The sequence below is a fragment of the Asparagus officinalis genome, chromosome 6 (assembly GCF_001876935.1).
Source record: "Asparagus officinalis chromosome 6, Aspof.V1, whole genome shotgun sequence".
Classification (NCBI taxonomy): Eukaryota; Viridiplantae; Streptophyta; class Magnoliopsida; order Asparagales; family Asparagaceae; genus Asparagus; species Asparagus officinalis.
In genome coordinates, this window is record NC_033799.1 from 32,222,130 (window position 1) to 32,233,281 (window position 11,152).

An 11,152-nucleotide genomic window follows, 5' to 3' on the forward strand; every position below is an offset into this window, starting at 1 on the left:
CACTACACCTCCCCCTACACCTCCATCCTCCTCCTCCGGTCCCCCTCCCCCACCTCCCTCCCCTGCTCCGCCACCAGCGCCATCCCGAGGAACTTCGCGTCTCATGTTAACTATTATATAATAGTTAAACATGTTAACTATTACAGTTCACACATTAAAATTATAATAGTTAATATGTTATCTATAAAAGTTAACATGTTATTTATAATAGTTAATATGTTATCTATAAAAGTTAACATGTTATCTATAACAGTTAACATGTTATCTATAACAGTTAATATGAGCTGGCAAGAGAAAGAGAAATGGTAAAATTAGGATTTTATGAGCTGACATGTCTAATCATGAGCTGACATGTCTAATCATGAGTTGGAATCATGATGAAGGGTCCTAGACACAATTTTTTCAAAAAAAAGGGCTGCAACACATTAAAAAAATGTGAGGGGTTGGGGCACATTGAAACTAGAATTATGGGGCCTTGAAGCAATTTTTCCTAATCTTTTATGAATTATATCTCCTACCAATTTTTAAAATCTTACCAAGTTTAGCAGAGTATGCATATTTATAAATTTTTTTAATTTGAAATTTTGTAAATTTAGGAATAATAAATTTCCATATATACACTTTATTAACAAGTTGATGATAATTTACTATATTAGTTGAGATATTATCTTGATTTTGCTGTTATAGATAGCTTATAAGAATCCCAAAAATTCCAAAAACTTTATTGAAATATATAAATTTTTAATTTTTATAAAATTAACTTTAATTAAATTTTGGAATTTACATCATGCTGCTATTTTTAAAAATTAGTAATTTCTAATTTTCTAAAATATTGTATTACTGAATCTTTTCCAGAATGTTATATTACTGAATTTAGGTTTTTTTACCTCAGAATTTCTATATTTTTTGAAATATAATTTTAATCAAAATTTTCATATTACACTAAATTTAATATTCATTTTTAAATTAAATAATTTAAGAAATTACTAAAATATTTATCTTTTGAATTACAAATACTTTTTTATTTCAATTATTTTTTAAAATAGGATTTTATTCAAAATTTTGATTTTATATATTTTGTAAATTTTATAATTTCAAAAAAATAAAATCTAATTTTAATGGAAATCATTAGTTATATCCAAATTATTCCTATTTTTGGATTATTATTTAAAATTGTTCCAATTTAAAAATCACATGAATATTCTAAAACTAATCTCAACCATCTGAATTTAGGAAATCAAATAAATATTTCAAATAATTACTCACCAACCTATCTAAATTATAAATTAAATAAAATTACCCTAAAAAGTCAAATCATCACATCTAATAATAGATATTTCAGTTGTCAAATATGTTTTTTAATACAAAATTAACCTATCACAATAACAGTCGCATAATAAGCATCTAAAATAACCAGTATTTAAAGTTTTTTGGAAAAAAACAAAATCTTTTTGAAAACAAAAAAACCTTTATATAGACTAATTGCGAGGAAATCTCATTCGACATGGATAATCTTCATGAATTGAATATTTAGCCAATTTTTAAAATCAGTCTAATAACAGATATTTTAGTTGTCAAAACTTTTTTGCAATGAAATAAGCAATATATGAATTTTTGAAAAAAATATTTACATATATTATTTTTTTAAAATATTTATATATAATAGTTTTGAAAAATCTCATTTGACATAGATAATATTTATGAATAATAATTCCAGACCATATTTAAAATATTACCAAATTTAGTAGAGTATTCATATTTACTAGTTTTTTAATGTGAAATTTGAAAATTCTGTAACTTAAGAATAACCACTTTCCATATATACACTTTATTAACAAGTTGGTGATTATTTACTATGTTAGTTTAGATTTTATCTTGATTTTGGTGTTGCAGATAGCTTATAAGAAGACAAAAAATTCAGTTTTTCTCACTGTGTTAAGTGATTGACATTTTTTTATTTTTATTTTATTTTATTTTTAATTTTTTGTTTTTTGTAGATCAGTCAAATCCAATGTACTCCTCTTTTCTTAAGAACGGAAGAAACAACAGCATTTCAATGGTAAAAATTGTAATCCCGCATCAACAAGAGGCAATCCCTAAATTATCCAAAAAAATGCTCCACTTGAAGAAGAAGCAGAAATAGAATTGAAGGATATCGCCCTCGATTGCCACTAGAGACGAGCATGGTAGATAGCTGATTAGAGTTTTATGGGGGCAAATCCAATATTTTTGTTTGAGGTTTTTGTGCACGTCGTATGGAAAGATCTTATGAGAAGTTAATTGATTTTTAAAATAGGCAATATGTGGTTTTTTATTAAAATTTGTTCTTAGAACCATTATTCCTTTGGTAGATCGATTTTCTTAATATCATTTTTGAGATGATACAGGCACATTATCTCTTAAAAGTTATATATATTTTTAGATGCTGCATTATCCATGATCTAGAAAATATACCTTTCAAATTAAGTTCTAAGGTATTTGCATTTTACACCCTAATTCCCTTCCATGTTTCTTGCCAGACAACACAATTGACTTGCAGACCCTGCGCCTCCTAAATATCAAGATAAGATCCACTTAGCTAAAAAAACGCTATATCCTTAGACGGAATATTTTAGACGGAAATTTTTCCGTCTACGTTTGTCATTAAACTAGACGCGAAAATTTCCGGTCTTAGAATATTCCGTCTTAGAATAAAATATTCAGACGCCGAAATTCCGTCTAGGATAGTATCCTAGACGCGTTCTATTTTTTTTAAATTTTTTTATTTAAAAAATTCGTCATGTATCCCTAGACCGGAAATTCCGTCTGGGATACATCCTAGACGCGAAATTTCCGTCTAGCGATACAATGACCCATATAAAAAAATTAAAAACATCAAATTTTCGCTCCAAAATCGAAATCCCCCCAAAATTTCCGCCCAAAATCGAAATAAGAAGCCTCTTCCCCCGCTAATTCTCTTTCTAACTCCTTCCCTCCCTCCCTCTCTCTCTCTGCTCGCGCTGGCAATCGATCCCAACCGACGCTGGCGCATGGGCTGCACTGCCTCCGTACGTCGAATCCGTTTCGAGCGCTCCTCAGCAACTCCCTCCGCCACAATGATTCCGTCGCAATCTCCGCCCTCCGATGAGATTCCGACGTCGACCTCTCGTTGATCAAGCGTCATTCGTCGCGGCTCAGTCTGTGACGAGTGGGAAGCGAGTGGTATCAGAGGAAAGGGCGTGATCACTAACATCAAGCTCCTTCGTACAAGCGAGCTCGGATACGAATCAAGCAAGCGCGATTTGGCAAGGCATTTTCCAGGTCTGGATCTTGGATGCTTGATTGAACCCCATTTCGCGTCGCGTTGCTTGTTGATTTGGCTGCGCATTTGCGTTTGTGCCTTATCTTGTTTTTGTTGAAATGCGTGACCCAAAATCACAACTTGATAATAATGAATTATTGACGTTCACCGCACCATCTGGTTTAAATGCTTGACCATAAAACAAAGCGCTTGCGATCTCATGCCATAGAACTTGGTTAAAATTGAAGTTCGATTCATATTTATGGTTCATAAGTTCCGTGATTCGTAAACAGTTCTTGAAACTCCCGTGATGAGCGCATACTACGCAGGCACGCATTTATGGTTTAGAGTAAGGCAGCTGTTTGTATACAATTGCGATTATTGCAATATGAAATTGACTTAGGTCCTGTTGTGTGTTTGAACTAGCCGTAGAAATACTTGTTCTTTCATTGCATAGTTTCTGTTAATTCACTATTTGAGTATTTTTTTTTTTTTTTTTTTTTTTTTTTCTTTTTTTTTTATCACCTTAAATTAATAAACCTTAAACAAATTACAGTCTGAATGAGGAGCTGATATTAAATCACATCTTTTTGATGAGTTACTGGCAAATGTGCAGGAGCGAATGACAGAGGCAGAAAAAATTAGTAAGAAGGAGAGCCCTTGTCCAAAGTGTGCTAAAGGAGAGTATTTTGAGCATTTAGGCCCAACATTTATCAAAATAGCGGGCAACAGTTTTCTACAAGGTGTGGATATTCTTGCCTCTAGAAATGTTATCCAGCCTGTCCGAACTCAGCGTCAAAAATACTTGTCGACCATATGATTCATATGCACCCATTACACCACTGTTATTGCTCTGTACCCAGCTTACTTGCACAATTTTAATTACACACCAAGTATATTCTGAACTCTATATCTGTTTTGCTTCTTTAACGCAGCTTAAAAAAAAAAAGCTTTAGTAGATGTTTGAATATGGAAGCGAGACGCTTTCTTTAGAACAATCTCATTCAGCATTTCGCCACAAGCTTCGTACATGTAAAAAAAATCACATTTTTTAGACTGGAGTTATATAATGGCAAAATGAAATGTCTAATGGATGCAATCATTGCAATGCATTTGAAGAGAAACATGATGCTAAAAACTTTTTTATCTTAAAGCACATTTTTTTTAAAATTTTGACGTGGAAGAGTACAATTTTTTATGGAAAAGCAAATGGTTGAAGTATCCATATAACTTTTATGGAACAGAGATTACAGCTATGGAACAGAGAAGAGATGCACAATAGTGTGGGAAATATAATAATTTATAAGTTCCATACAGCTTCGGTGAACTGCAAGTTCCATACAGTCAACAACAATTACCTAACTGCATAAAGACTCTTAATATTTCATCTTTGTTTTGTGTACATTACCTAACTGCAATTCATTCACTCCTTGCCTTATGCATAACCGTTCTTCATTTTGCAGCATTCCTGGCTATTATGAGGCATTCTGGAAGGAGTTGGATGGTTCAAGCAAATCTGGAAGAACATAAAGCAAATCTGGAAGAACAGAAAGGAACTCAAATAGATTATTAATCATGTATCGATGAATTACATTCTTTCCTAGCATTGTCATAGCCATTGTAAATAATTTATGTAAACGTTTGTAAATAATTTATGTATGCTCTCTACTATTTGGTGAATGTAATTATTTGAATAAATTGGATTTGCATATTGGCAATTAATTTAGATTGTGCTTTGGATATGATATAATTTTTTGCTGTTCATTATTGTGTATATCCACTCAAAGTAGATTCTGGCAAAAAAAAAAAAAACTACTAGCTAGCATAGTATCCTAGACGGATATCGCGTCTAGGTGCTTAAATTTCGTCTAGAATATTTTTTAAAAAATTAAAAAAATAAAAAATTTAAAAATCAAATTCCGTCTAGAATGAGCATTTCTAGACGGAAATTTCCGTCTAGAATACTTATTCTAGACGGAATTTTTTCCGTTCTAGGGATAAATTATTCTAGAGCGAATTTTCCGTCAGAATAACCTGTCTAGGAAGTATTCAGACGGTTTTGAATTCCGCTCTAGAATATTCCGTCTAGGATGTATTCTAGACGGAGATTTCCGTCTAGAATACTGCATACTAACGCGAAATAAAACTAGACGCGTATTCTAGACGGAATTCCGTCTGATATACGCATCCTAAGACGGAATTCTGAGTATCCTAGACGAATTTTCCGTCTAGGATGCCGTCGTTTTTTAGCAGTGATCTAACTATTTTGTTCTCATCTAATAAAAATGATTTTTTTTAAGAAAAAATCTCACAATTGAGAAAATCTTTTAGATTTGTAGCTTGAGGTTGTTCTCTTTATTTTGAACAATCAAAAGTACTAAGTTTAATATTTTTTATTTATTTATTTTTTTATTAATTGTCATATCTTTGTTTCTACCATAATTATTGCAGTTAAATTACATATTTGTGTTGCTTTTTGCCTGTAATAATCCATCATTGTAGTTTCATCCTATAATGTAAATGGTTGTATATTTCTATGTAAAATGTTTGATTAAATCATTATATTCTTATTTTATCAAATTTTAATAAATTTTATGTTAGTATTACGGTCAGCATTAGGGGTGTAGATTTAGGTTATAAAAGGTATACCTTACTTTTACTCCTAATTAGAATAATTATAATAACATTTTTCTAAATAAGAGCTTTTCTCTTATCCATTGTATATTTATAATCCATAAGGTACCATTTGGCAAAGGGTTAAGATGAGGGGTTAAGGAGACTTAACATTCTTAAGCACCTGCCAAACACACACAAATTATATAAGGGTTAAAGTGAGTTTAAGCCCTCCATAATTTGCCAACATAAAAATAAGAAGGGTTAAGTTAACGCCTCTAAGAGGGGTTAAAATTCAAAGTAAGCCCTAAAATGAGGGGTTTAACTATAGTCATCCTATTTAGATGGAATAAGAAGTTTAAACCCTTCTAATTATATAAGAAAATAGTCAAAATCATTGTTATTCGCCGAACACGTAAAAACTGATCATTCAAAGTTAAAAAAAAACTTACATTTAACGGGTTAAAATTAGTCCTTCGGATTATCAGATGGGCTAAGTACATTAATCCTATCCTCTTTAATCCTCCTTCATTACTCCTTTGCCAAACGGGGCCTCAAGGTAGCCATTTGAACAAAGGGTTAAGTGAGGGGTTAGCGTAAACGTAACACCCTTCTTAACGCTGTCAAACAAAAAAATATATTACAATAGTTAAAATGAGTTAACCCTTCATAAATTTTCAAACATAAAAAATATAGAAGGCGTTAAGCTAACGCCCTCGAAGGGATTAAAATGAAGTTAACACCCTCAAATAAAGTGTGTTTACTATACTCCTTATTTAGAAAGGAATTAAGAGTTAACCACTTCTAATTAATAAAAAAAAATAGTCAAAATCATTGTTATTCCCGAAACTACAAATGATCATAATTTTTAAATAAAAACTTTTATAACAGGTTAATAATTTAGTCCTTCAGATTATCAAAGAGCCTAACTATGTTAAATCTTCTCCTTAATCCCGTCTTCTTAACCCTTTGTCAAATGGGGGCCTAAGAGATTAGTAATAACAATTTTAGTTAATAAGATGATTAGTTAATAATATTTTTCATATAAATTATAATAATTATTTTCGATATATAAGATAAGATTTTCGCTATACATATAAAGATGGCGTAGATACTTTTGGTAGTTAATTTTCTACTATATTAAAGATAATTTTGTTTGGAAAGGACACTCCTTAAGACACATGAGCAAATGCCCTCTTTCCCTAAAAATACTATAATTAGTGAGAAGCTTTTTGTGGTATTGCAAACGTTTGACCTTTTCTTTTTTCTTTTATAACTGGTACTAGTATTTTAGCCTCGGCTAAGCACGGTCTTACCATATTTCTAAATCTTATTTTATTTCCGGTCCCTCATTTAAGAAAAGAATTCCAAAAGCCATATACATACATCAATTTAAATATCAAATATCGACTTTATGTTTAAAATATACCGGAACAATTAATTATGATTTAGATTTTGGTAGATGTTGGATGATATTTGCTAGAGAAAAATATTTATTAATTATATCTTTATATGATCATATCTTTATGTAAGGAAATTATTATTAATTTTATGTAGAAAACATTATTAACTAATATCTCATCAACTAAAATTCTAAAGACATCCTTTCCTAAATTTGTTATCTTATAAATATAAAAATTATTTACTGAAATATCGTACTACATCTTAATATCTATGGAAAACCAGTGCTAAAAATATTGCTCTATTTTTCATTTAAAAAAATATTAACTGCGGAAATTAAACTACGAAATATCTAATACATCTTTATTATTATATATGAAAATAGTATATTTATATATGCCGAAAATATTATTAATTTATTATAACTAAAATTCTAAAGGTGTCCTTTCCAAAACAAATTATCTTAAATATATTGAAAATTAACTACCCAAAATATCTACTGCATCTTTATATGCTTATGAAAATCTTATCTTTATATATCAAAAATATTTATTAAATTTATATGAAAAATATTATTAAACTATATCTATTAACTAAAATTGTATTAACTTAATCTCTTAGGCCCCATTTGACAAAGGTGTTTAGGAAGAGGCGATTAAGGAGAAGGATTAACATAGTTAGGCTCATTGATAATCTGAAGCGACTAAATTATTAACCTGTTATTAAAAAGTTTTATTTTTAAAACTTATGATCATTTGTAGTGTTTGGCCGAATATAACAATGATTTTGACTATTTTTTTTTTATAATTAGAAGCGGTTCAACTCTAATCCTTCTAAATAGCGAGTATTAGTAAACCACTTATTTTGAGGGGTTAACTCATTTTAATCCCTCTCGAGGGTTAGCTTAACCCTTCTATATTTTTTATGTTTGAAAAATTATGAAGGGTTAACTCTTTAAACTATTGTATATATTTTCTTGTGTTTGACAGGTTAAGAAGGGGTTACGTTTCCTTAACCTCACTTAACCCTTTGTTCACAATGGTTACCTTAGGCCGTTAGGCAAAGGGTTAATGAAAGGGTTGTTAAAGAGGAATGATTAATGTACTTAGCCCATTTGATATCCGAAGGACAAATTATTAACCCGTTAAATAAGTTTTATTTTAACCCTATTGATCAGTTTTAGTGTTTGGCAATAACAATGATTTGATATTTTCTTTATAATTACAAGGCGTTAACTCTTATTCATCTAAATAGCTCGATATTAGCTACAACCCCTCATTTTGAGGGAGTAAACTCATTTTACCCCTCTAGAGGGTTAACTTAACCCCTTCTATATTTTTTTATGTTTGGCAAATTATGGATGGGTTACTACTAACCCTTATATAGATTGTCTGTGTTGAGCAGTTAAGGAATGGTTAACGTCTCTTAACCCCTCACTTAAACCCTTTGCAAATGGTACCTTATGATTATAAATATACAGATGCGATAAAGAGATAAAGCTCTTATTTAGAAAATTGTTATTATAATTATTCTAATTAGGAGTAAAAGTAAAGTATACCTTTTATAACCTAAAATCTAGCACCCCTAATGCTGACCGTAATTACTAACATAAAATTTATTAAAATTTGATAAAATAAGGAAATAATGATTTAATCAAAATTTTACATAGAATATACAACCATTCATTATAGGATGAACTACAATGATGGATTATTACAGGAAAAAAAAGCAACACAAATATGTAATTTAACTGCAATAATTATGGTAGAAACAAAGATTATGGACAATTAATAAAAAATAAATAACATAAAAAATTAAACTTAGTACTTTTGATTGTTCAACATAAGAGAACAACCTCAAGCCTACAAATCTAAAAGATTTTCTCAATTGTGAGATTTTTTTAAAAAAAATGCCAATTTATTAGATAGAACTAGTTAGATCACTGCTAAAAAACGAGCATCCTAGACGGAAAATATCCGTCTAGGATACTGCAGAATTCCGTCTAGGGATGCGTTATTCTAGACGGGAATTCCGTCCTAGAATACGGTCTAGTTTATTTCCGTGAGTATGCAGTTTTCTAGACGGAAATTCCGTCTAGAATACATCCTAGACGGAATATTCTAGACGGATTTAAACCGTCTAGGAATACATCCTAGACGGATTATTCTAGAGGAAATTCCGTCTAGAATAATTTATCCTAGACGGGAAAAAAAATTCCGTCTAGAATAAAGTATTCTTTAGATGGAAATTTCCGTCTAGAAATCTATTCTAGACGGAATTTGATTTTTTTAAATTTTTTTATTTTTTTAATTTTTAAAAAGTGTATTCTAGACGGAATTTAAGCATCCTAGACGGAATTTCCGTCTAGGGGATACTATGCTACAGTAGTGTTTTTTTTTTTTTTGCCAGAATCTACTTTGATGTATATACACATATTGAACAGCAAATCTATATTCTATCCAAACACAATCTAATTAATTCCAATATCAAATCCAATTATATTCAAATAATACATTCACCAAAAATAGTAGAGTAGATAACATTAAATTATTTAAAACGTTTACATAAATTATTTACAATGGCTATATGACAATGCTTAGGATAAGGAATGTAATTTCATCGTACATGATTAATATCTATTTGAGTTCCTTTTGTTCTTCCAGATTTGCTTTATGTTCTTCCAGATTCTGCTTGACACATCCAATCTTCTAGAATGCCTCATAATAGCCGAGAGCTGCAAAAAATGAAAACGGTTATGCATTAAGGCAAGGCCCAGGTGATGAATTGCAGTTAGGTAATTTGTTACACAAAACAAAGATGAAATATTAGAGTCTTTATGGTTAGCGTAATTGTTGTTGACTGTATGGAACTTGCAGGTTCACCGAAGCTGTATGGACTTATAATTATTATATTTCCACACTTTGTTGCATCTCTTCTCTGTTCCATTAGCCTGTAATCTTCTGTTCCATAAAAAGTTTATGGATACTTCAACCATTTGCTTTTTTCCATAAAAATCTGTATCTTCCACGTCAAAAATTTTAAAAAAAATTGTCTTTAAGAAAAAAAGTTTTTACATATGTTTCTCTTCAAATGCATTGCATGATTGCATCCATGTAACATCCATTTTGCATATATAAACTCCTCTAAAATGTGATTTTTTTTACATGCCCTACAACTTTGCGGAATGACTGAATGAGGATTAGTTCTAAGAAACTCTTCCATATTCAACAATCTAACTAAGCTTTTTTTTTTAACTGCTTTAAAGAACAAAACAGATATAAGAGTTCAAGAAGTTACTTTGTGTTGTGCCTAATAAATGTGCAAGTAGGCTTATGCGTACAGAGCAATCAGTGGGTGTAATGCGGTGAGATCAATTGGTCGACAAGTATTTTGACCTGAAGTTCGGAACAGTGATCAACATATTCTTGAGCAGATATATCCACCCTTTGTAAGAAAACTGCTTTGCCCTATTTTGATTAAATGTGGGCCTAATCTCAAAAACTCTCCTTTTACACTTGCAAGGGCTCTCCTCTTACTACTTTTTTCTCTCTTCATCCTCCTCACATTTGCCAGTTAACTATCAAAAGATGTGTTTAATATCACTCTCATTCAGGACGTGTAATTTGTTTAAGTTTATTAAATTTACAGATATGTACTCAAATAGTGAATTAACAAAACTCATGCAATGAAAAGAACTAAGATTCTACGCTATTCACAACAACAGGACTAAAGTCAATTCATATTGCATAATTCAATTGTAACAAACAGCTCCACTCTAAACCATAATGCGTGCCTCGTTAGTATTCGCCTCATTCACGGGTTTCAAGAACTGTTACGAGCACGACCTAATCTCTCTCT